At 39.9% G+C, this 27,585-nt stretch overlaps 1 protein-coding gene and 1 long non-coding RNA gene across 3 annotated transcripts in view; one reads left to right on the forward strand and one right to left on the reverse strand.

The window, feature by feature from the left end:
- Positions 1-27,585, reverse strand: part of Slc39a10 (solute carrier family 39 member 10) — a 119,015-nt gene that overhangs the window by 91,103 nt on the left and 327 nt on the right. The window lies entirely within an intron of this gene.
- On the forward strand, positions 1,017-27,585 carry LOC143441830 (uncharacterized). The gene is made up of 3 exons (XR_013109544.1): positions 1,017-1,229; positions 21,756-21,995; positions 23,058-27,585. It is a non-coding gene; the product is annotated as an uncharacterized LOC143441830 (long non-coding RNA).

The following is a 27,585-nucleotide window of genomic DNA, read 5'->3' on the forward strand; positions in this document are numbered from 1 at the left end:
AAACTTGCAAGTTTTATATACTTTTCAACAGAGTGAATTATATTCTCAATTTGAATAATAATATTTTGTATGGTTTGCACAGTTAAGTAAAAATACAGTTTACATTTTAAAACAAAGGATTTGACCATATATTAGTTTCTTCTTTTTAAGAAGAAAGAATGATAAAAGAGATGGAATAGAATTAATCCCCCGACCCCAGTGAACTCAATTGTAAATGCCTTTTTCAAGGCCATAATCCTTGGAGAATCTTGAATAAAATGATAATAGATTCTGCCTTCTAATTCTAACTACTCAGAGGAATGATCTAACTGAATGTAAAGTTAAAAGACTTAGACATTTTTCAAAATAAGATCTACCTCTAGTAATAGGTGTGTGTGAAAAGTATTGTTTAGTATTAGTCTTCAGGAAATTGTAAGTTAAAACCATAGACACTAAAAACTCAAACCAGTTAGAATGAATAGTATTAAAAAGATGAGAGGAGCTGAGCATTGATGGGAGCATCAATTAGTCCTGCCATGATGGAGAACAGTGTGGAAATTCAAACAAAACAAAAAGAGAGAGAAGAAGAGAAGAGAAGAGGAGAGGAGAGGAGAGGAGAGGAGAGGAGAGGAGAGGAGAGGAGAGGAGAGAAGAGAAGAGAAGAAGAGAAGAGAAAACTCCCAGAGACATCTAGAAGAGTCCAGCCTTAACTGGGCTATGAGAGGAGAGAGAGGTGGAGAGAGCAAGAGAGGAAGAAAAGAGAAGAGGGGAGAGTCTGGAAGAGTGGGAGGGAGGGAGGGGGGAAGAGAACACCAAGAGAATTCAGTGAGGCCAAAATAGCTGGTTTATATAGCCATGAGAAGCTGGGGGGAAGGGATCCAAAGTCCCTTGGGCTGGAGAAGTTTAGGGTGGGGGAGGAGGAGATGGAGGTGGGGAGAATGATGAGAACTGCTGATAGGAGACACAGGTACTGAGTGAACCAGGAGGCCAAGCAGGCCCTTCTGGTATGCTAATAGCCACCTTTATCACAGGTTTCTTCAGGAAGTGACAGAGCCTTGCTGCAGGAAGGACTTCTCTGCTGGTGGGCTTTGAGAGTTTATAGCCTCACCCTACTTCCTGTGGGTTCTTTCTACTTGTCTTTAACACTGAGGTGTGATCTCTCAACTTCCTCTTCATCGACACACCGCTATGCCTCCCCCACAGTCACCATAAGCCAAAACAACCTCTTCTGTAAATTGCTTCTGATCATGGTATGTAGTGAGAATTTTGATTTCTTTAAAAAAAAAAAAAAAAAAAATCCAGCTATGCTTTGTGAATATGTTTTTGTTTTAATCCCAGGTGTGGGATATGGGGCTGCTCTAGGTTATCCAAAGCCACTAACTACTTTTGTCTCATGCTCTAGGAGGGGAGTGATTTTTGCCAGCTGCAGATTGTTTGGAATTCTGGGGACTCTTGGGAGGGTATAAATTGGACACCCCTAGAGTGCCTGTGGTGGCTGCCGCTCTCCCTACTGCTGCTGGTCCCTGCTGCTACTCTGATGTTCGCTTTTGCTGGTTTGCTGGTTGGAGATATTCTGACAACAAAGACTGGATGCCACTCCTCAGCAGGAAGAGGACTAAAGAGGACTATGCCCCCCCCCTTCCTCTCTAACCATCTTTCTTTCTTTCCTAGTGTTGGGGGTTTGGAAGGGATTAGGGTAATGTCAACAGTAGAATGACAGTGACCAGAAGCTGAGGAAAGAGTTATTGGGGAAAGGAAAGCTGTTCATCAAGTCATACAATTGTAACTGGGCATGGTGGTGCATGACTTTAATCACAGCTCAAGGAGGTAGACAAAGCCGGATCTCTGTGAGGTCAAGGCTGGCCTGAGAGAAAGTTCCAGAATAGCCAGGACAACCTAGAAAGACTGTCTCAAATACACTGGAGTAATACACTTTACTAATCTTCTGGAATGAATAGTAACTTTAATAACTAATAATCTGTTGCATTCATCAAAGTTGCTCACAGATATAGTTAACACATTTCCAGTACAAAATCCAAATATTGAAACATTGAATTAATTAGCTTGATTTAATTATTTCATAATATGCACACATATCAACGCATACATCCAAACACAATTTACTCCATATATTTACTATTTGTGAATCTTAAATATTATTTAAAAATTTTAAAATGCCCTATCCTACAACAGCTACTCACTTATCTGTTCTACCAGCTATAAAGCCCTCCCTCATTTAAATAATTATCAAACACTTCATTTGTAGGGATTTTTTTTCCTTTGTCTTTTTCCTCATTAGGATTCTGCTTCATTTTCTTCTACTGAAAGAACCTAGCTCAGTCCCTTTTAAGGATGTTGAATTAATGTTTCCTAAATTAAAACAAGTTACTTGATCTTGCTCAAGATTCTTTGTCTAGTAAACAGAACAAGAAAGTCCTTATCTCTGTGCTTCAGCTTCACAGTACACTGTTAGAGCAGATGGTGTCAGCCGAGTGCAGCACCATTTTATACACTGAAGACCTCAAAATGAAGCTCAATGTGGCGGTGCACACCTGTAATCCCAGCACTTGGGAGGCAGAGGCAGGAATATCCCGAATTCAAGGTCAACCTTTGACATATAAAAAACTAGCCTGATACATGTGACCCTGACTCCAGAAACACGAGCACAAGCCCATGCGTATGTAAGCACAGACACACAACCAAACCTCAAAAACAAAACAAAAAGACAAAACAAAACAAAACAAAACAAAACAAAAAAACTCACACAGGGGCAGACATACTTGTATGACTTTAAAATTTTTTTTTCTGGTGACTATAGATAATTATACCGAGTAATTAAAATGCATTAAGTTCAACATAGTTCCCTCTTAAGTTTGTTTTCAGTTTTATCTACACGATTCCTCAGTGCAGAAGACCAGTGACTTCCTGGGCAGCACATCTTCCTTGTTAGCTCACAGTCAGGTGTGGAAGTTGGACTAGGCTGCCTCCACATTTTCACCTGTACAGTTGGGCTGGCACAAGGAAGGGAGAAACAGAATAGGTGAGCATGTAATTCTACTGTGTTCTCTGTATCTCATTCTCTGTTCTCCTCAATGCCAGGTGAGGTACCAAACATCACCAGCAGTTGGGAGGTTGGTGTATAAGTTTGGTTAATAAAGAGGCAATATATTGGTATTTGTCTTACACTAAAGATCAAAAGACCTTGTTATATCTTGATCTTGTTAGGAACAATTGCAACTAGATTCCGAACCTCCCAGAGTTGGTCAAGTTGATTATCCTGGTTTGTTGTATGCCATCAGAGCCTTCAACATTTATGTTAAAAGGAAGAATAACTAAATTAGAAGCTGAGGGTGCAGTTTGATAACTAGCATTCTCGAGACCCTGGGCTTGAAGCTTGAGTTCTATTTCTAGCACCAAACAGAACAAAATAAAACAAACCCCCAAATGAGCAAACAAACTAACTAATAAACAATAAAATGAAACAAACCTTTAACTTACAATGTAATTTGCATATGTTAAAATGATATGTCTTCTGCAACTACCGTAACATTCCACTTAGTGAATGAGTACCACAATATAATTGAATCTCATTTTTTTTTTCAAGGTAGCAAAATTTAGGGAGCATTAACAGTATTTTTGGTTTGAAGAGGAGTTGCCTGTGTTTCCTTCTGGGATTGGCTAACATTCTCAAACTGCCTGCTCAGCTATGTTTCCAGACAAAGCAAAAAAAGCAAAAGAGATTGAATTATGAGAAGCTGCTAAAATTGAGGAATAAAAATAATCCCGTTTCAATCATTTTTTCCTCCAGTTAAATTCTAAGTACAAAAATAAATAAATAAATAAATAAATAAATAAATAAATCCCCAGCCTGGAAGACTGAGCATAACTCCCCAGTGAACTCTATGACTAGATCCTGGTGTGCCTTGTTGAGGGTGAGACACAGCCTACCTCTGGCCTAGGACCAGATTTAATATGGACAGGTAGTTTCCTATTTATGTTATAGACTCTAGAATATGGCCGAAAAGGAGTGAAAATAATAAGAGGGAAATTTACTACATGAGGGCACAGACAGAGATGGACTCTGCTTCTGTCTGTAAGGACCTAAGGCAGATGGGGTCAAGAGGCTAAACAAGGCGCATTTGCATGCTGCTCTTTTGCCCACTCTGCTGTGCCCAAAGTAAAGCAATCTCTTTTATAGTGCATTTTGAGGGGCACATAAGGGGCCATGAGGTAAGTCTTGATAGTGTCATATTGTTGATAATTTAGCTCATATACACCCACAGTCTTCAAGGCTAGGTTTCTTTCTACCTAAAATGGAGAAGTATGCCTATTTCATGGGCACTCGTTGTGCAGGTTAGCTGACACTGTGCGCAGCATTCTCTGAGGAATATTAGCTGATCACGATGACACTTGATTTGCTCAGCCTCCATCTGGAAGGAGAAAGCATGAGGAAAGACCATGTAGCGTGGGGAGCTAGATGGACCGTGTCTCCTGAGCGAGGACAGCTGGTGTTCATCCTCTGTCTTCTTTTGTTTCAGACTTATTCTGTTTTCTCATGGTCAGAGGCTGCTTCATTCAACAAAAGCTCAATAAATGTGGCTTCTGTGCCAAGTGGCCCGGCTGTGTGTGGAGAGTACACTGGTGAACACACACAGAGAGAGTTGAACAGACAGCAAGATCCAGAGCCAGCTATACTGACTGATCCCAGCACTATGGAGGTTGACAGAAGTTGAATACTGATTTTCATCAAGTTACATATGAGTTCCAGGCTAGCCTGTGGGAAGCAGGGGTGTTCTGCTCTTAGCTAAACTAATCCCCATCAAATTTGCACACAGTCAAGGTTCAGCTCAGCTCTCTGTCATCTCAATTCTCTAAAAGACTCATACTTTTCCTTTCCTTTCCTTTCTTTATTTTTTTCTTAATTTCCTCTCAGAAAACCTTGATAGAAATCAAGTCTGGAACTCATCAAGTTACATATGAATTCCAGGCTAGCCCGGGCTACAGCATGAAACTTTATCTTTGAAACAAAACGTAAGACCAGGCCCAGTGGACACACTCCTATAGTCTCAGCTTTTAAAAGGGAGGCACAGGCAAAAGGATCATGGCAAATTCAGGGCCAGCCTGGTCTACCTCACACAAAAGAAATAAGTAACAATTGTTATATGTGATAATTATCTCTTATGAAGAAAAAAAAAAAGCTTCAATATTCCAGATGGGGTGGTCTGTCAAGAAAAGACCTGACTGAAAGGAAAATGTAAGCCAAGACACCAAAGGGCAGATTTTCTGTTTCATACCTTCTCTCTGCTGAACTTGTGATAATCAGCCTTCACCTGTAACTCTCTGGCCGTTACTCCTCAGAGGTTACAGATGCTGGGAAGCACCTAAGACAGACCACGTTCTCATCTAGAGGAGAACTATGGCCGTTGCTGTGCATCTGCACAGGAGTCCAGACAAGCCAAAGGGTTTGTAGGAAGCCGAGGTTGCCTGCCTAGGAAGGCAACTAAACAATAGTCCTGGGCACACTCTGGAATCAGCAAAAGGTTTGAGGAACTCAAGGAGGTCACCTCAGAACCACCTAATTGGATTCTTAACACAGGACACAGAAGGAACCCATTACTCGTTACTACAGACCTGTACACCTCTATTACCAGGAAATCTGTGATTGCTTCTTGGCATCACAGGGAGGCAGGGTGTGCTGGCTTGCTCACCGAGTTTACAGTTGAGCTCTCACCCACCAAGTAGCTTAAGTGGCACCTTCACCTTTCCTAGCAAGGGCTCTTCCCAGGAGCCTTAATCTGGTTGTGCTGTCCTTAAACTGTGGCTCCTTTTAGGGTCCTCAACATGAGTAGTTTTGTGGATTTGAAATAATTCTTGTTCACCCCGAAGCAGAACCATTCTTACTGTTGGCAAAAGCAAAGTGCTGAGAACTCCTTTTGGGCTTAGTAATATGTGGGCGGAATCAAAGAAGAAAGGAATGAGATATGAGTTAAAACAAGAGAATGTCAAGGTAATGTTTGCATACCTGGTGTAGTGTGTAATTAAAAGATTTCAGGGGGTAGGGAGAAGGTTTTTACAGGGATTGCATTAAGTTAGTTTCAATCCGTTTAACAACAAAAAATCACAAGTAATATTCTCTTGGCTAGCTTTCTTACATATTAAAGCCTAGAATTATGCAGATAAATTCTCAGGCTAAGACATGCCTTACCTAATTGAAAACAGACTAGCAAGCAAGTCTGTGTGATTGCAAAGATAGTACTCATACTTAATGTAAGAACTAGATGAGCCGGCCAGACTTGATTTCTATCAAGGTTTTCTTAGAGGGAATTAACAAAGAAAGAAAAAAAAAAAGGAAAGGAAAGGTATTAGTCTTTTAGGGAATTGAAATGACAGAGAGCTGAGCTGAACCCCTACTGCCTATGAATTTGATGGGGATTGGTTTAGCTGTACTGACTACCCGCTACCCACAGGGTGCACTGATGACAACTCTACTTAACAGGTTTCATAACTACAAACTGGTCACAAGCCCAGTTCGGAAACCCTGTCTTTCCAACATGCCGGAGTATTTATAGGACTTTCAGGGTCTGTTGTAAAAGTCTCAAGATAAAATTAATATTGATTTGCCTGAATTTTAAAGAGGCATAAATGTGAAATATAACTTTGGGGGGAAACATGGAGAGCGCTCTGAAAAAGACTGATGTCTCCGTACCAGGCACTGCGATTTTTATTATAAGCCACAAACGAGACTGATATCTCTTTAAAAAAGAGTTATGCAAAGAATCAAAAGCCTTGTAAAGCCAGGGTAAAATAATAATAAAAAAAATTTGAAGAATATCCTTCTACAATAATAATAATAACAAAAAGTCAGTTGTCACAACATCCCTTCCTTCTGGTCCCCTCCATTCCCCATCTTTAGCTGTTCACTGGGAAATGAGATTTGTCATATTTGTGTTTCAGTGCTGGGGGTGGATCTACACACACACACACACACCCCTTTTTTCAGTACTGGGTGTGAACCCAGGGCCTTGTATAAGCTAGACCCCAGCCTCAGCCCTGTAACATTAAGGTCTTTTTCTCTGGGTAGTTTTTTTTTCTTTCAATACATTATTGAAAAGGAGCAATCAGCAGACTTTAAATAACTGAGAATACTGTGCACACTACTGATAGATTTACAAAAGGACAGCCTTCCACTTGATGCTTTTTTTTGTGGTTGTCTATAACACAGTAAGACAAATTTGGCTAGGTTTGACATTGTTCCTCAGCAAGTCCAGTGTTTAGAATTCTGAAGCTAGGGAACATAGCAGTGCTAGAACCTGAGTTTGCTCTTGATCAGCGCCAGGTGCTGGTGAAGGGTGGGACATAAGGAGGTGGGAAGGAGGGAGGAGACAAAGGAGAATAGATCTAGGTAAGGATAAAAATGATGATAATACTCATCAATAGATCATATATTCATTTACTCATTCATCCATTCCCCTATCCATACAACTTATTTATAAAGAATCCACACGTCTTGACACGCGGTGTAATGCAGCAAACAAAAAACTATCAATGCTGTCAGACAACCTCGCCTAATTAACACACACAGAGCACTGTATGCAGAAGCAGTAGAGCCTATACTTTCTTCAGTGTACATGGAACATTCAAGAATATGCAGCGTAGCACACATAGCATAGTGGTCCATTGCAGGAATCTCAGGTACTAGGAAAGCTTAGACAGGAAGAGAAGGGGTTTGAAACCAGTGTAAGCAGTATAGTGAGACCCTGTCTCCAGTAAACAAACGATAATGGGAAGAAATGATAAATAAGGATTTGAAAAGAAAGAAAATACGTTCATGGTCACAACAGAAAAAAAAAAGATAAGATCCAGGGTAATGATAGGCTTACTTCCAAATATGGCATCTGTGCATTTGAGAGGACTGGAAGCAGGAAATCTCTGACCTTTTTCATACCTCTTCTTCTATGAATCGGACATAGGAAGTCCCTGAGACCCTCATTCTAAGCAGCCATCTTTGCTAAGTTCCTCTCAAATCATTTATATCTGATCATAACCTTTCCTCTTACTTTCTATGGTATTTCACTGTTTCTCAAACCTAAGCATAAAATTATACAATAGGTCTGTTTCTTTGGGTGTACATTCCTTGTGGTCTCCCAACTCATAAAAATTACGGTAAGCTGGTTGCTTTCTGCTGAGGATTGGTCTACTGCTGTGTATTATAATGCTCAATGTGTACAGAAGGTCTAGGCCTAGAAGTAAATTCTCACATTTAGAAGCCTTGGTTGTACAAGCCTTGTTCCTTGATTTAAAACTATTGGGTAAATAACTCTGGAGGAATTAGAGGTCGGTGCATTTTGAGTTACCTGGTTGGGGCTAGAGAAGTGAGGAGAGACCAGAGGAGGAAGAACAAGAGGAGAAGAGGAGGAAGCATCGTTAAGGGGAGATGGACCATGAGCACGAGGCCAGGAGAAACAACCAGTGTCTGGTGTACACCACTGGGGAGGTAGCCAGGAGAGCCTTTAGCCAAAAAAGCCGTTAGAAGAGCAGATTAAAGGTTACCCCTCAGCCCCCAATAATTGTCAAAGCCAAATAAAATAACCATAGTTTGAGTCTCATTTATTTGTAAGCTTAAGGTGGTTGTATTACAGCTTTCACCTGGAAGAATCTGTCTTTTGTTTTAGAGATTTGAGACATGTACCTGGCCATACATGAGGAAATAGCCCGATAAGCTTTGCCTATGACATTCGAGGCCTTCCTTGTTCTTCCCTCAAACTAATTCCTGTGGCTCAGATTCACTGCAGAGGCAAGCCCACTTCTCACTTCCAGTTTTCCGTAGTTACTATTCCCATCACTGTTACCAAATACCCGAGAAAGCCAGTTAAAGGAGGAAGGATTTATTTTGGCACACAATATGAGACACAGCCCCTCAGGACAGGGAAGGCAGGGTGGAAGGAACCCTGAGGCTGTGGTTGTTTTTAGCTGGGGTGCCTTACCTCTTAGAATTGGAAGTAGGGCGAGTGGGGGTGGCAGGGAAGCTCTAAACTTCAAGGCCCACCCTCCAGAGACCCACTTCCACGAGCTAGGGTCCACCTCCCAAAGCTCCGGCAACCCTTGAGAACAGCGCCAGTATGTTGGAACCAAGAGTTCCAACACATGAGTCTGTGTGGGAAGTTTCACATTTGAACCAGAGCTGTAAGAAGTGGATGCACTGTAAAGTGGACGATAGGCAGAGAGAAGTGACATTGGCTTATAACACCTGTACTCACAGAGTTTAGGAGGGTGGAGGCAGGAGGATCACTTTGACTGAGAGGAACCCAGCCAGGAAAACTCAGGGGAAGCCTGTCTTAGAAAAGAAAAATAAAGTAAAAAGAATTTTTTTTTAAAGATGTAAAAATAAATATCAATTGATAGAAAGTGTATGGCCCGAAAGTCAAAAAGGAAGACTTGTTTAAAGAAAAAAAAAAAAGAAAAGAAAAAAGAAAGAAAAAACTAAAAGTAACAGACGCTTAATCTCCAAGTCAGAACTCAGAAATAGAGAAAAACCTCCAGCCAGATGGACAGGGCTTTGTGCAAAGCTGGAGTGCTGACTTGTGGCAGCCAAGCTGTGTAAGTCATTTCCAGAAATTCGGATCTATATTACGTGCATTTTTTTTTTTTAACCTAGAGATCTGACATTAATTAAATCCCAGGTTTTGCAATAAGCCTCACTTCCAGGGTAGACTCCCTAGCTTCTGCAGAACACACTTCCTGCCAAGGCACCCTCCTTCAACTTTAGGCGGAGAGCTGCCTTCCTCTTTTTGGCAGTCAGACCTTTGGCTCTACAGGAAATGCAGATTCCCTGTAGATTTGCAGCAGTGATCCTGACTGGCCCTGCAGGTGTTTATTTATGAAGCACTGTAAGCGAAGGCCTAAGAAACCTAAAAGTCCAGTGTATTGAATTAAGAATTCACATTTTTCCCTGAAAAGCAAGTGGTTTACTATTGTGGTGATGAACGACCATGACCAAGAACAACCTGTGAGGAAACGGTTTATTTGGCTTAGGTATCCTAAATTGCAGTCCATTGAGGGAAGCCAAGACAGGAACTTAAACAAGGTGGGAACCTGGAGGCAGGAGCTGATGCCCAGGCCATGGAGGGCTGCTACTTATTGTCTTGCTCTTCATGGCTTGCTCAGCCTGCTTTCTTATAGAACTGAGGACTACAATTGCCAGGGTGGCTCCACTCACAATGAGCTGGGCCCTCCGCCATCAACCACTAATTAAGAAAATTCTCCACAGGCTTGCCTGTAGCCTCATCTTATGGAGGCATTTTCTCAAGTGAGATTTGTCCCTCAGAGGACAGCAGATTATATTCAGTTGATATAAGAAGCGTGAATCTCTAGCAGTCCCAGGTAGCAATTTCTATCAAAAGGTTAGATATTGGGAAACAATTCTAATTGGTTGGGCATCTTGTGTATTGAGCATTTCCAAATACATAAATCCATTGGATAATCTTTAAGCATTTAGAGACTTCATTCTACTGGGAACCGTGAGCATAGTGGTTATTGTCTGGGGTTTAGTAGAGAACCATGAGGGTGACAGGGTTGGCTCAAGATTCATGCTCTGGGGCATGGTCACTATGGAGCTGACTAGCAGAGACAGCAGCCACACTAACGTCTCATGGGTGCCAGGGCCGGTGCACCTAGCTAGCCGAGCTACGGTCAGAGCGGGGAACAGCAGGAACATAGCTGCTGCCCGGGAACAAGCCGGACCGAGCAGCGGTTTTTAAAAGATTTACCGTTTCAGGTGGTATAGCAAACATCCTTTTTACCTTCGTATCGGACCACTACTATCTGTTCAATTTACTGAAATTGTTTAAAAGACATGCTAGAACATTTGGTACCAAATGATTTTGACAGGTGCTCATTCTGGAAGTAACTGCTGTGTTAAATGCTTAAGGACAGAGCTGCTGGGAAGGTGCAGCCCTTGGAGGGTATGCGTCAGCCTCAATAGGAGTAATCAAATTCTTGAAAAAGCTGCAGAAAATGCAAGGAAGTGATTGATCCTGGCAGAGCAGAATCTTTCCCCCAGCACATTGTGGTGAGAGTGAAATTTCTGAAACCCTGACAGCCTGTGAGGAATAGGAGAAGGATCAGAGTGGAACCCTTACCTGTGCCTGAGTCCTCCGTGCTGAAGGGCAATGGGCTCTGAATAAATTCCATGTGTCAGATGTAGGGCTGTAAGAATCTGTGAACTCAGCTTTCTGAGTCTCCTCTCGCAGAAGCGCAGTGGTGCTGATGCTGATGCTGTCCGTTAAGGCTGATGCGCAGCTCCACTACGTTGTAAGGTCACCATTCTGCCTATAGTGTGCACTTCCACACCCAGTTTTTTGTGGAGCTGGGATTTGAATCCATGGTCTCTTGAAAGTCAGGCAGACGCTGTGCTAACTGAACTATGTCTCCTCACCCCAGATCTTATAATTTGTTAGTATCTTTGCATCTGTCTAAAATGTAAGCATCACTTTTTTTCCCCCTATGCAGAAGCAGCGCTCAGTCACTCTTGGCATGGTTTCCAGTTCTCTGCTTCCTCCCAGTTTCTAGGGTAGCTAGATCCAGTTATCTCCTGTACACAATGGACTCCTTACTACCTCCCTCTGGAAGAGTTAGATATGGATGACTCTCCCACTGACTCCCCACACTCTGTATGAATGGGGCCAATCTCCCACACTGGCCACCCCTAATCACATAATGATTGCACTGAACTTGGGCCAACTTGCTATAGTTCCCTGGATCCCAGTAAAAGCTTTGGTCCATTGATGGCTTGCTTTCTCTTGTTTCTTACCTAGTAACCGAACACGCATGACCCAGATGGCATTGCCCCTGACCCTGTGAAGCAAGTTGTGTGATTTTTCTGGAACCTATGATTTCCGGTGCATTTGCTACTTCATTTATTATTGTTAAGTTGCCTCCTCTGTGTACTTGACCAACATACCTGAATGAGGGTTCTCATAGGGTAGTAGTCGTAGTGGCAGAAATAAATAGGCCAAAGGTCAGGTGACAGCCACCTAGTGTATGCAAATATAAACAAGTGTCCTGTAACTGGGACTTCTGGTCAGATAAGGCTCTAAGGCATTCCACTATCCATCAAGTAAAGAAGTATTTCGTGACAGGCACTCTGATTATCTCCAGACATCTTCCTAGAGCTCCTGCCCAGCCCAACTACAACTCACAGCCACCCTGCAGAGAGATGATCCTGTCCAAATCAGAAGAAAATGCAACCTGAGCGTTACACCTCACTGGTGGCTTGGGGTGCTAATACTGGCATATGAACTGCCTTTACTTAAAATACACAGGAGTGGACTCATACTTTCCTTTGTATTCTAGCAGCCTGCGTGTAGAATGAGTACTTACATGGCAGCCAGAGGATCTTAGAATTTGTAGAATCTTGGGCCGTTCCAAGGAGTATTTCCCCCAGAAGAACATCAACCACCATTTATAATGGCAGAAGAACGGAGGCACCCCCCTAACCTAACAAAGTGTTATACAACTAGAAACTCAATTGAATATTAAAATGAGCCAGCTCCAAGCACTCAGAAAACCTACTAATGTCTTCCTGATTTTCATAGTGAGGCAGAAACTAGGCTAAATGAGAATCACAAATAGACTTTTAATTCAAAAGAATTCCTTTCCTGGGCTAAAGGAAACTGCTTATCTTTTGCTCAGAAAAATGCTGTGGTGGTTCCTGGATTTAATCAAAGATGAAGGAAGTCTCAGGGGACATTTCTGCAGGCCCCCTTCCTCTGTACTTTTCCAGAACATTCAACTTCAGTTTGACAAACAAGGTTAAAAATTGCACTTTATTATACTAGCAATTAATTCTGGAAAAAGAATCACGAAGTGGCATCTTTATAGTTTCCACTTGGTTGAAAACACTGCATTTTAGTTTCCTATGTGGAAAAGGAAATGCCTACAAATTTCCTCCCCAAACCTTCTTGTTTCCTGTCAGAGAAATTACTTAGAAGCCTCATAACTCTTCGTTCTCTTTTTTTCTGAATTGTATCTTCCTCATGGTTAATCCTAGGAGTGTGGACTCTGTTTTTTGTTTTCTGTATCAGGACAGTGAGCTTTTATTGAAACAACTCTTTTTAGAGGAGTATTGATATAATCTGATTAATGACATTGTTAGATAATTCAGGTTGTACTCTGGAAAGAGTGGAGATCATGATTTATGTCAGAGTCCAGCTAGCTTTTTCTGTAAACGTCCAAATGGCAAGTATTGGGTTTTGCCTGACAGGTGGTCTGTGGACAACTGTTTAAAAGCAGTTGCAGATAATCCATATGTAAACAAGAGTGGCTGCCTTGCAATCAAACTGTGTGTGGAGGTGAAATTCATATTATTTCCACGGGTCAAAAAATATTTTCTTGTATCTTTCCACCATTAAAAAGTTTAAAAGAACCCACTCTCACTTTATAAACTGTAGAAAAATAGATAAGAAAGAGCTAGTATAAAGTGAAGGTGCTCACATTAATCTATGTATTTAATTGCTATCGAGAGGCCTAAACTAAATACAAGTCAGTAAACAGAGACTTGTTTGAATAGTCAGGAATCTATAGGTTGCCTGAATCTTGATTTCTCTTTTTCTTATACTTTTAGGCTAGCATACAAAATAACATTGCACGGTACTATCATCTACACCCCTCCTCTCCCCCAAACATTTTATGCCCTTTGGGCTGGCTTCTCTGTTTCCCTCAGGTAGTCAGCCCACTCTTTGGCTTTCTTTCTTTTGTAGTGCACCATAAAGCCCGAGCTTGGCCTCAGTCTCCTGTCTAGTTGAGCATGAGCTGGAATTGTCAGTCTTCTGGTCTCTCCTTTGCAAGTGCTGAGATCATAGGCTTGTATCCTTACAACGTCTTTCCCCTCTCTTCCTGTCACATCTGCTCCATTTCCCAGGTTCTCCATCCTTTGCTGTCTCTTCTTCCCATCTCATGATGTCATTTCTGGTCTCATATCCCACACTCATAACTACAAACATACAGAATTCAAACTCTGGGTTCTACATGTCAGAGAGACACTGAAGCATTTGTCTCTCTGAGCCTGGCTTATTGCACTTAACATGACTTCCAGTTTTACCCATTTTCTTCTAAACATGATTCATGTTCCTTTAAAGCTTCATAAACTTCTGTAACTTAGACTGTGTATATATGCCACATTTTCTTTCTCCATTAATCTATCAGTAGATAGCTGGGCTGGCTCTAACTAGCTGTCAAATCAAACAGATGTATAAACACTTCTGTGATATTTTGATTCAGAGTCCCTTCACGATATATCCAAGAGTGTTATAATTTTGCTCGATGGTAGTGCTAGTTTCTGGGGGTTTGCCTTTGTTTGTTTGTTTTGTTTTTGTTAGTCTTTTTTGAAGATTTATTTTACTTTATGTGTATAAATGCTTTGACTGTGTGCTGAGTGCCTGCAAAGGTCAGAAGAAGGTGTCCAATTCCCTAGAACTAGAGTTACAGATGGCTTTGAGCCACTACGTGGGTGCTAGGTACCAAACATCGGTTCTCTACAAAAGGAGCAAGTGCTTTAAACTGCTGAGTCATCTCTTCACTCCCAACCCTGTTGTTGTTGTTGTTGTTGCATTTTGGGGCAAAGTTTCATGAAATTCAAGTTAACCTCTAACTTCATTTGCAGTTGAGGATAACTTTGAATGTCTGACACCCCCTACCTCCCACTCCTTCTTCTACTTACAAGGATTATAGACCTGTACTACAATAATTAGTTTTGTGTGGCATTGTGGATAGGAAAACTTCTGTGAAAGCTTACATTTCCAAAAGCAATGGATAATGGGTTGGCTTTTTTTTCTGTTGTTGTTTTTCAAGGTCCCATCATTGCATTTGTTTTTTTGATGATGACCATAGACTTTGCTGGGTGAGCTTACAGTTTCAGGAGTTTCTATGAAGTCTTTCATCTCTTTTAACTACAAGAGCATGCCATCTAAAAATAGAGTTTGATTCCTTCCTTTCCGTGTCCATATTCCTTTTATTTCTTTTTCTGTCTCATTGCTCTAGCTGTGATTTTCTGCACAGCTTGAGCACCCTGGTCTTGTTCCAGAATTTAGAGGAAATAATATTAGCTATAGAGCTGTCATGGCTAATATCATGTTATGACTATGTTGAGGGATGGGTTTTTTGTTGTTGTTTTGTTAGGTTTTTTTTTTTTTTTTCAAGGCAGACTTTCTCTATGTAGCCTTCGGTGTTCAGGAAGTTGATCTGCTATAGACCACTCCTGCCTTGAACTCAGAGAACCACCTGCCTCTGCCTCTAGAGTGCTGGGATTAAAAGTGTGTACCACCACCACTGGACTTTTCTTTAGGGATTTTTATCATGGATCAATATTGAATTTTGTTAAAGGTGTTTCAGTCTTGGTTTTTTTTAAGTTGTTACAAGGTACTAAACAGGGGGACCCCTCAGGGAGTATTGATGAGCATGCCTGACAAGAAGCAGTGTGATTCCTTTAGGTTCTATGTTTTGTCTTAAATGTTGCTTTGAATTTAACTTCTAGTTCCCAATTAGCCTGCAAATTTCCAACTTCTAAGAAGAAGGCCTCTCTGTTGATTCAGATCCCAGAAGGCTTATTTGCTTCTTCAGATCTATTTCTGCAAGAGCATGGTCCACTGCCCTGAAAAGCCCAAGTGGCAAAGTCAGATACTACCACAAGCAGCAAGTCAGATAAGGATTATATAGCCTTGAATCTCAGCTTCTTAGGGGCCATGTTCAAGTCTAGCCCAGGCTACAGAGTAAATATAAGCCAACCTAATAACTTAGTGAGACCCTGTAAAAGGGAGGGGGAAATGGCTCAGCAGTTAGCAGAACTTAATGACCATCCAGAGGACCTAAGTTCCATTACAGCACCTAAGGAGGGTACAGCGTAACTGCCTGTGACTACTGTTCCAGGGCATTTGATACCTTCCTCTGGCCTCCAAGGGCACTGAGTGTGCTTTCACAGACCCACACCTAGACACACATTGTTAAAATTTAATAACATTAAAAATTCCATTATTAAAAATTAAAATAAAAAATAAATTAAGAAAAATAAAAACTGAGTTGCAACTGTGGTTCAGTGGTAACAGCACTTGCCTCATATGCACAAGGCCCCAGGTTTAACGTCAGGACTTCAAAGAGCAAACGAACAAATGAGCCCATCACATCACAGCTATCAATCTTTAACTAGGAATAGTTGTTCTAATTGTAAATTTCTGCAACAAGAGTGTTTTCATTTCTGCTTTTCTGTGAAGAAAATTAAGAAGGGCTTCATGTATAGCCAAAGTAACTGGGTGGAAAAAACACTACAAAAGGCCTTCAGTCACTGAAATGGAGTCTTCTGTAAATAAAAGCAAGAGACAAATGAAACAAGGAGAAAAAAAAATTATCGTGCACCTTAGATTCCTATAGAAAGGTGCACATGTCAATTATTTCAGAGTCCCGATTGGTTAGCCTTGATAACTAGGCGAGTCCTCTCTTTCAGGTTTAGCCAGATTCACCAGTTGATATATCTCTTTTGTTTTCCTCCCAAGGCACTGCTTCAGAAGTTCAAACCAATATCATCAGCCAGCTTTGATTTACTTCCAAAAGATTCCTTTCACACTCTTTTAACACAAGTATTTGATATCCTTTGTAAGAGTATAATAATAATAAAAAAATGTAGCCTAAAAGTCACAGTAGTTTCTTAGCCTGGTAAGTTACCATGGCAACTTTTAGCTTACTTGGAAAAAAGTAGCAAGGGTTTCTATCCTGTTTCCATCATGGTGCTACACAGCCTTATTCTGTCCTTTGGATCCTAAGGTGAGATCAGTGCTTATTCGCTTATTCTTCTGCTGCAGATTTCTCTTTTCCTTCAAGGGGAAAACCTGGAAAAAGCTCACTCATCCTCCACTCCACTCCCTCCCTCCCTTTCTCTCTCTCTCTCTCTCTCTCTCTCTCTCTCTCTCTCTCTCTCTCTCTCCTCTTCTTTTCTGAAATGGAAATGATTGCAATCAAAGGACTTTTTATTGTAGAAGGTAGTTTTGCTTTGGCTTTTGAATTTTTTATACACCTCCATTTTTTCCCTTACATGATAGACAGGTGTGTTAAACTTAAAATCAAGTTTCACAATGCAGGGCACATTACCATCATGACTTTATAAAGTCAGTGACTCATTTAGAAAGGATGCCACTGTACCCAGAAAAGAATCCAGACTTCAACTACATACAATGTTTTCCCATTGCCATTGGTACTTTAGGCCAGCAAGGGCAGAGTCATAGCAAAGACAGCTAAAGTCTGTCCTCAAGAGCCCATCAGAGAGCTTATGGCATTGCAGATGTTGAAAGTTGGGTACTTCTGACTTAATCTTTCAATTTCTTTAAATTAAAGAATTTTGGGGGGAATGGATGACCCATTTAGTATCTGAAGTCTGAGAAGAACATGGAGAAATAATATCTCTGTAGTAGAAGGTCCCCAAGCTTTATTCTTAGCTGCTTTGGGGACACAATCTTACACACCAGGGTTTCTAATTTAGAGCCTTCTTTGACATAGTTACAGGCTTTAAATTTCTCCTATAATATCCTAAAGTGTTTTGATAGTTTTAATTCTCATCTTGACACAACCTAAACTCACCTGTGATTGTCAGTGAAGGACTGTTCAAATCAGGTTGGCCTGTAGACAAGTCTGTGGGGATTGTCTTGGTTACACTAATAGATGTGGGAAGATCCATCACACCGTGGGTGGGAACTTTCCTTGGATTTGGATTCTGGGCCATATAAGAGTGAAGAAAACAACCTAAGTAGTAATTATCTGTACATTCATTTCTCTGTACTCTCGACTGGGCATGTGATTATCTGTAGCAAGTCTCTACTTTCCTGACTTCTGTTGTAATGGCTTTTGTGGAGGTTTTCTTATCACAACATCAGGACTGAAATGAGGGCAAATGTACCTGTATATGAGCACCACTGGTTCCTTTTGGTTTTTATTTGTACATAAGCCACATTTCTAGACAAAAGCAAACAATACCATCCATTTTCTTTCCTTCTCTTCACTTATCACACCCTAGAAACATCAGATGTCTAGTCTTGTCAAGAAATGTGGACAAAAATTGCTGAGTCAAAAAGTTTCATCTCTCCTGGGATGGATAGGTGGCCCAGCACTTAAGAATGTTGTCATCTCTTCCAGGGGATCTAGGTTTGATTCTCAGTACATACATGATAGTTAACAACTGTCTGTACCTTCAGTTCCAAGGGATCTATTGCCCTCTTCAGGCTTCTATAAGCATTGCACTCATGCTGTACATGCAGACAAAACACCCATTCAAAAAAAGTGGAGGGGGAGCTGCAGAAATGCCTCAGAGATTACGAACATTGGTTGCTCTTCCAGAGGTCTTGGGTTCAATCCCTAGGAGCCACATGGTGGCTCACAACCATCTATAGTGGGATCTGGTACCCTCTTCTGACCTGCAGGCATATATGCAGGCAGAATACTGTATACATAATAAATAAATCTTTTTTTTTTTTTTAAAGGAGCAAAAAATTTAAAATGTACATCTCTGTACCTTGGTTTTGCTTTCATTTATTATTATAAAAAGAAGTGAAATATCAGCACTGCCTACTTCAAAAAACTTTTCAAACCAACTATTAAACATTGCAGTGTCTGGAAAACTCTCTAAATACTTTATTTTAGGGGTAGATATAGTAGATATTAAGATTGAGGAATTCAAACAATTCAAAATACCTCTTCTTTTGTAACCAGGAATCTGCTGACCAGAGTCTGAACATGGAAGCTCATTGCCATACTCCAGGTCCCCATAAAGAGCGTTCCATCTGTGGCTCACCCTTATATAGCTCACTCACCCTCAAGGCCCCCCACAGCCAATTGCTAAGCTTTAGTACAGACAATGAATAAAGAAAGTAATGTTTCTCCCACACAGGCCATCCTTGTGAGAAGTTCTTTTGCACCAAACTTGTCCCTATGTGAGACATTTCTCAATCAAACCACTATATTCCACTCCCTGCTGCTGTAGGTGCCTGACCATCTAATGATATCCCAACTTAAAAAGTCTCCATAATCTTTATCAGTGCTCACATTGTTCAAAAGTCCAAGGTTTTTAACTATGTATGACCCACTGTGAAATCAAAAGGAAAATTACATACTTCTATCACACACACACACACACACACACACACACAATGTATTCTCATTCTAAAAGGGGGGAATAGAGGCATAGTGGAAAAATATTGAATTAAATAAAGACAAGGACTCAGAGCAAATATCACATCCTGTAATTTCTGTTTCTGGTGTCTGGAACTTTAATTGTAAAAGGTGTAGATAGCTCTGTTCTTCTAGATGTATTGCTTACAATATACATGTCTCCCTTGGGCTGGTTCTACTGTCTGTATGTAGCTCTGTTTGGTAGATGTTACATGACTCTAGCATCTCCAGCATCCTGGGGTCTCCACCATGACCCAGGCTCCAGGCTTTATTTTCACATCTTCACACAATGGCCACTCAGGGCCTTTTCTTTCAGTGACTCCAATACTGTGTCTTTTTGTCTGGCTCCAGTGGCTATCTAAAACCAGGGAGAACAAATCCATGACCCCTGTCAGTCCTGGATTAAGCAGTTTAGGATGGACCCTGGCCCTTTGATCACATTAGCATCAACTTTTGTTTGTTGGAACAGTTGTTTTCTAAGAGTGAGTGACCCCTTAGGCTTTCTCCTTTAGCAAACTGGGCTCCATGTCACCCTGAGGGCAGCCTTCCCATTGCTCCTTTGCAGAGCAGAAAGTGTCTCCTTAACAATTTACAGTCTCCCTCTTAGCTTAGGCCATGTTCTTCTTTTTTCTCTACTTTGTACATTTTGCATTCTTGTCTGCCCTTCTTGTTCTTTTCTTTGTAGATTTGTATAAAAATAGCCAGTAACGACAGTGCCACAGATTCAGTGTTCTGCTGTCTTGAAATTTCCTTTAAGAAAGAAGTTGGTCCATTACTTTTTAGCTTTGCCTCTGGAAAGTTCTTGAGACACAAATTGGAGGTAGTCAGATTTTTGCCAAAGTCTGACACAAATGGCCTCTCACCCATTTGCTAATAGAGGCCTTATTCCCCTCTGAGACCACATAAACTGGACTAATACCTCCTGCATTACTTTTAGCAGGACTGTTTCCAAGCTCCTGTGAGAATGTCTTATTAACCTCTGCCTTGCAGTATTCAACTGTTTTTCTAGTCTTAAGTTCTCAAGTCTTTCACATTTGAAAAATAAAACAAATCAAAACAAGCCAACACAGCAACAATAACAACAAAACCAACCAAAAATCAACCCAACAGCATGGCCAACATCTTCACAGCAGCAGGCCAGTTCTCACACTGACCTTTGTATTAATCACAATTTTGTTGCTGTGGTACAAACACCGTGACCAAAAGTAACTTATGGAAGAAAGAACTCAGTATGGCGGCTGGTTCCAGAAGGAGAATCCGTAAATGAAAAGGAAGACAAGGAAGCAGTAGACAGATGAGAAAGTGGAAAGGTCATGTTTTTAACCATAAACTAAAAGCAGAAAGAGGGAACTGAGGGTGGGTGGGGCTGTACACTCAAAGCCTACACTCAGTGACATACTTTGTCCAGCCAGCCTTTACGTCCTAAAGGTTTCATAGCCTCTGAAAACAGTACCACCAATGAGCCCCCAAGTGTTTAAATAACATGAGTCTATGGGAGAAATTTTTTTAATCAATCCACTACAGGTGCTATCAACATTCTTTTGTTCAGACAGAGTCTTTCACTGACTTAGAACTTGACAGGAAGACTGGACTGCCTGGTCTCCCTGCTCCAGGCATTATCTTTCTTTTGCCGGAGTGATTTTTTTTACATGACTTTTAAAGATCAGACTGAAACGCAGTTCTTCATGCCTGCAAAGCAAGTCTTTACTGACAGTCTTCTCCCTAGCCAGACAACCCCCTCAACCCTCAACTGTTTTTGAGACAGGTTCTTATTGTGTAGCCTAGTGGCTGGCCTTGAACTCACAAAAATCCAATCCCTCTGCCTTCCAAATTTTGGCATCCCCACTTTTTTGAGGCAAGATTTCTCAATAGCTCAGAATATTAAATTAGTTATTTAGCTCAAGCTGGCTTCTTAATCAGGATTCTCTGATTATTTCTGTTACACCAGTTTCAACAGACATGAAACAAAAGACTCTAAGACTCACATTACTGGGGTTAAAGTTGAGCTCAGGTTGGTGTTTGCCCAACAAGTACAAAGCTCTGGGTTTGATCTTTTTTTTTTGGGGGGGGGGAGGGGTGTTTTTTTTTGTTTTTTTTTGTTTTTTTTTTTTGGTTTTTCGAGACAGGGTTTCTCTGTGTAGTCCTGGCTGTCCTGGAACTCACTCTGTAGACCAGGCTGGCCTAGAACTCAGAAATCCGCCTGCCTCTGCCTCCCAAGTGCTGGGATTAAAGGCGTGCGCCACCACCGCCCGGCTTCTGGGTTTGATCTTAATGATGTTCCTTCTACAGAGAGAGAGAGAGAGAGAGAGAGAGAGAGAGAGAGAGAGAGAGAGAGAGAGAGAGAACTGAGAGAGAGAGGGGGAGAGGGAGAGAGAGAACCAAGACCCTGCCTAGTTTAGCGCATAAGGTACAGTAAGGAAAACTAACTCTAACTGTACTCCTGATGAGGCCCTGGTCCTAAGTTTACAATGTTTACATGCCTGCCCTGTTTTACTGAATGACAAACATTCATAAAGATTCCACATGGCTACTCCTGCTCCTGCTTACCTGATTTTTTTTTTTTTTCCCTGAAGTTTCTTCTCAATTACATAGTTTCTGAATGAAGAGTTTGGAAATCTGAGCTTGAAATGCTCAGAAACCTCCTACATTGGGCAGCCAGGAATGTCTGAGGTTGGAAGACGTTGTAATCAACGATTAATTCACACTTCAGCTTTCCAATAGCTGGAGTTGTAGTTTCTGCACAGGAAAGAAGACCCCCCTGTGTGCTTCATAGTTGGCACTGACCTGGAATGCCTACCCATCTGTCTGGGCCTGTAAGTAATTTTCTTTTATCTCTAAAATTGGACCTTTGTTATAGTTAATCTCAAGGTGCAACATTGGGATGGGGGGAGAGAACACACATAGTACAATGCCAAGGGAGATGAAGAAAGCAGGATTTAAAATTTTTACCTCTTCTGTTGTTTAATATAAGTCCTCAGGAAATGTTAAATACTAATGCAGGATGTAGCTTTGGTTTTGTCAGTCTTTGACTCTTCTATATGTTATCCCAGTAGCATGAATACTACATGTTTTTAAGCATGTCTTAATGTGTATAATTTCTTTTTGTGTGTGAGTGTGTAATATGTGTGTTATACTTATGTGTGTATAGATGTACATCTGTTTGTATGCATGCATGTGAAGACCAGGGTTCAGCCTCTGGTGTCTTTCCTCAGGAACCACCCATCTTGGTATCTTTGGCATTTTTGACTTTAGACAGGTCCTCTCATAGGCCAATTAGGGTAGGTTGGCAGGAAGACCCCAGGGATCCTCCTGTCTCTGCCTCCCCAACACTGGAGCTACAATTACTGCTGCCAGTCTGGGCTTGTTTTCTACCTTCTTCTTGTTTATGTGAGTGCTGGGGATAGAGGGTCAGAGGACAATTTGTAAGAATTTGTTCTCTGCTTCTACTATATAGGATTGAACTCAGGTTGTCAGGCTCGGGCAGCAAGCACTTTACCCAGTGAGGATAATTTTTAATGGTCGGTTTGTCTTGCCTTCTTGAGTATAACCTATAATGTAAAGCAACCATTTGGGGATTAATGATCACTTGCAAGAGATAAGCTCATGCCAGCAACATTATTCCCTTTCATCACTGCTTTGCATACATTGTTTAATCTATTAATTTTAATAACTTTCTAACTTTTTTTCTCTGATCTGTGTGAATATTTTCCTAAGTTGCTAACTACTTTGATGAGTATTTATTGTTCAAATTACTGTGATGTGAAGAAACATTTACCTGGGCCACTATTCAGGATAGAAAATTATATGTCACGGTAGGAATGAAAATGTTTTGTTGCTGTCTCCTTCTGATCTGATTCAATTTTTTTTTTCCCCAGGGAGGAGGATATTGCTTTGGAGCCTCATTCATTGTTCTTTCAGATGCACACATTTTTAAGACTACTAATCAAAAGTCTTCATCATGATCCTGTCAGAAAGGCTTCAGCACCTGAAGCTTATTTCCATCCCAGAATGCATTCTGCTAAAAACCCTCTTTCTTAATTGTCGTTGGTTCTTGCAGATCTCCTACTGATATCCTCAAACATCTGCTCATCCTGTTGGACAGATTCTGATCTTTACAAGTTGCTATTAGATGCGTGGCTCCCAAGATCCTGTGCGTTGTGGATGTTTGGCTCATCTGCTGTAGTGATGTTCTGTTCTTTAATATCATTTGGTCTGAATAGCAATTTGGGATGTAAGTCTAAAACAGATGGGCTTTACATTTTTAAAGTAAGTGACACATAAGCAATTAGTGACAATAATAATTGCAACGTCTGAAGGATTTTGCTTTTATTGTACTTATCCCAATTACTGAAATAATTTAAATGAAGCAGCCATATAAAACATTTATACCTGTGTAGACTTATTTCAAATTAAATACATTTCTAATAATACATGCATTTATATTTAAGAAGAAAACTTCATACTATTTGACAGGAAAGTTAAATTACTTTTTTCTATTGACTTTAATAAGTAGGTTTTTTTTTAAAAAAAAAAAAGAATCATCTTTTCATTCATTTTTCTATATTTTTTCCTTCTTCCTTTTTTTTCTAGCCTAATTTTTGGCTTTTTCTTTCCTTTTTTCTTTTTTTAACAGAAAGTTTTACTTTTAACAGAAAGTCTAGCAGGACATATTGGCATATACAGATGAGGAATGCTGAGGTCAGCATCAACTAAGAACACTTTATCTAAAAACATACATATTGACTACGATGAAGGGAAAAAGAAAAGTAAAGGAAGAATTTACACAGAAGAGAGGAATCACTGAGTCTTAACCCATTGAGGCTGTTAAAGCTCTAATAAAACATGGGCCATGGAGAGCAGCAAGTAACCTCCACAGAGAAGGAAATCTGCACATTCTATTGGCATCAATGCCCAGCTCCTGGTTAGGTTAGTGTAAATTATTGAACCTTTTGTGAGGTTGCTGTAGGTTAATTTACATGTCCTTGGGAGAACACCTGCCGGAGCCATCTCCATTTGAACTCTATACACACAACGAGGGAAATTAAAAGCCATTTACTGGGCAAAAAGGAGACGTCCTTGATCCGCTCCCTTGATAGCCTCAGTATAGCTAGAGGTCAAAACAGGAAGTGCCATTGTTACTGTGCAGGAACATGAAAGCTCCTTTCTTTAGAACACCTGGAAGCTTCTTCCCCAGGAGGCCATTTTGCCTGCAGGAACTTTGGGTGGGACCATATGGCTTCCTGAAGTTTCTTCAAAGGGGTAAAGTTTGTTTTTGTTTTAAAATACAGCTTAAAGAAAATACACTTAGCCATTTTAGAAGAGAATAACATTTAGCTGATTTTAGATTGTTGAGCATCTGTGGTCATAAAAGATGACCAAGCCTAATGAAATGCAACTTTGTATTTAGGGAGAAGACTCAGTACCTTTTTGCTCAAATAATTTCTTTTTAAATCTCTACCTGTTTTCAGGAAGCTCTGTCTGCTGCTGAGAGTGGATAGTCTGCTTTCATGGTGGACATCTTCCTCCCAAATACACTCGTGGTGAAAAGTTCAAGTCGTATGGGGTTTGAACTTCTTGAAGCATAATTTCATTTCCTTGGCTTCTTTGAGCAAGTATTCACAAATCATTTTTATAATATCTGCTGCCTTGGAAGAGCATTTTAAATAAAGTAAAAAACCTTCAGACTAAAAAAAAAAATGAAGGTAAATTTAAGAAAGAAATAATATACTAAATATTGTTTTGACTTTTTTCTTTTATTCTTCCAAGGTTTTCATAACTCATGTTTGACGGCAAATATTCTGGAATGACTCATCATTCAAAATAAGTATAGGCAGTTTTTTTTACAAGTAGAATAAATTTAAACTTCTTTTCTCATCTCTTGCTGGAATATGAGTGTTTCAGGTCCAACTATATCAATATACGGAGGGACTAGATTGACAATTGGTAGTTGTTTTTACCCTAAACTGTGAGCACACTACAAGTACAACTTAATGCAGCAATCTAGTGCGAGGCAAAGTCCCCACAAAATAGACCAGGAAGCCAGGTCTGATGCTGCTCCGAATACACCCAGCTCCAGGTGAGGACTTGTTCCAGAGAACCTTTTTGTGGATCTTTTTTTGTGATCCTTTAAACTCAACACATCTTGCTGGCTGTTTCTTACAATGATTTCTGCTCCGCTCTGTGGAAGAGGAAATAACTTACTGATCCGTGTAGCTTTTAGTAAGACTGGAAAATGGACATTTTGAAGAAACATGGAAGCAGTATAACAAAATTTGCTTGAAATTGTGTTTTTTATTATAGGAAAAAAAAAAAAAAAAAAACCAAACAAACCAAGAAATCCCCAGTAAGAATTAACAGAGTAAAAAGGGAGTGGTCACAGTCTACATCTGAGACTGATGCAATCAGAGGGCTTCTATGTGAGCTACTCTTTAAGATCAGGCTACACCTGCCCATTTCCTGTTTGACAAGGTGTGCTGAAAATTTATTGGTTTTATTCATGCAGTTGGAATTTTGAAATACAAAATTTAAAGAAAAGAAGCACAAGATTGTAGAATCAAATTGTTATTTAAAATGACAATGAAATTCTTACAGGAAACATTGATAAGATAAAAATTTTCATTTAAAAAGTATTTTACAGTTTAAAAATCACTTCATGTAAAATCACTTTTATACAGTTTTATAGGAGGGTCCAATGATGGCAGTCCAGGATTATAGCCTGAGAATGCCAGAGGAGAGACCCTAAACCATGCAGCTTGTATCCTAATCTACCACTGAAGTTCATTTCTCTCCTCTTTGCCCTTCTTCCTCCTCCTCTCTGTGGTTCTGAAATGCACTTCATGAATGTTGAAAAAAGTAGTAGATTAACAGTTTTCTGGGCACAAATTTAATATGCTTTTTGTCTTTGCATTTCAAGGACTGAATTCCAAGTAAATTAATTAGGACTTGTAGAGGGGACGGACGAACACAGCAGAAATTAAAAGGCAAATTGAAACATCTCTTCAGATATTACATGAACATGGAAGATTGATATCACAGTTTAAAATTTTTAATTTAATTTAATGTAGCACTGAAGGTTAAAACCGGATCTCCACAAATGGTGTGCAGCCAGCCACTCTACTACTGAACCACATGCCCAGCCCTAATATTATAGTTTTTAGGTAATTATTCAGTATAAAATACTATATTAGATGCTATCTACAGTCTAGCCATCAATTTATGTGTATCATTTGTCTATCTACATGTCTTTAATCTTGTTAACCTTTTTTCATATAGTACATTTTAATCAGTTATTGACTACAGATTTTCCCGTCTTAAGTTTTAATTATGATTTTAAAAGCCTTCTGCCATATTGATAATATAGATGTTAGAATACATTATTTAATATTATAAATTTAGTATTATAAAGTCTATGGGAATACAACAAATTAAAATACCCAAACTACTGTCATATCTGCAAGAAAATAAAACTTTTCATTAATATACATTTACATCAGTTTTATATCTAACTGTTATATTCCTTAATAAATTTCATGTTTATGAAAGCTTAGCTGATTATTTTTATAATATTACAGGCACATGGCTTATCCATGTTTATATGTATGTGTATGTTTATGTACCTGCATTTGTATACATGTGCATGCAGTTGCTTATCATATAGACATCCTAGACATATTGAGCTTTATTTCTTAGAGCATTTATATAATGTATTCATATTCTCAGCATTACCACCATCACCACCACCACAAACACATACACACAACCAATCTGTAAGATCTGTAAGTAAATGTTTGTATACAAGACTTGAAAAATAAAACTTAAAGGAAGAATCAATTAATTGTTCAATTATGATCTAGGAAAATACACTGAGGAGAAAAATCTCAAAGACAAAACAAATTTCACAGAGCCAAACCTATAAATTTCATTAAAAAAAAGAATTATCCAAACTCATTTATTGATTTTTTTTTTCTGGTAGAGAGTGAACCCAGGGCCCTCAGTCTCCCACTGAGCTATATTTCAAGCTTCAGGGTCAGATTTGGATTCTTATGATGCTATCAAAGAAAAAAAAATGCTGGAAAATAATTCAAGCTGTAACTCTTCCAATTTAGTTACTGCAGGAGCACTGCACAATGCCCTCTAGTGATGAGTAACCACCAATGACTATCCGCATAGAAATGACTGGGTGACAATGGGAAGTGTTTCCCAGAGTTTTATGCACAAGACAGAAAATTTTTCTGAGAGAACTAAGGTTGACAGAGATAAGTTGATTGACAGAGGGTGGTTATATTGATAGTGGTGAGATATATTAATAGATGAGTCTTATCCATAGGGATGTGTTATATTGATACAGATGAACAATATAGAGAGAGATAATTAGTATTGATAGATGTGAGTTATGTTGATAGA

Source organism: Arvicanthis niloticus, chromosome 3 (assembly GCF_011762505.2).
Source record: "Arvicanthis niloticus isolate mArvNil1 chromosome 3, mArvNil1.pat.X, whole genome shotgun sequence".
Classification (NCBI taxonomy): Eukaryota; Metazoa; Chordata; class Mammalia; order Rodentia; family Muridae; genus Arvicanthis; species Arvicanthis niloticus.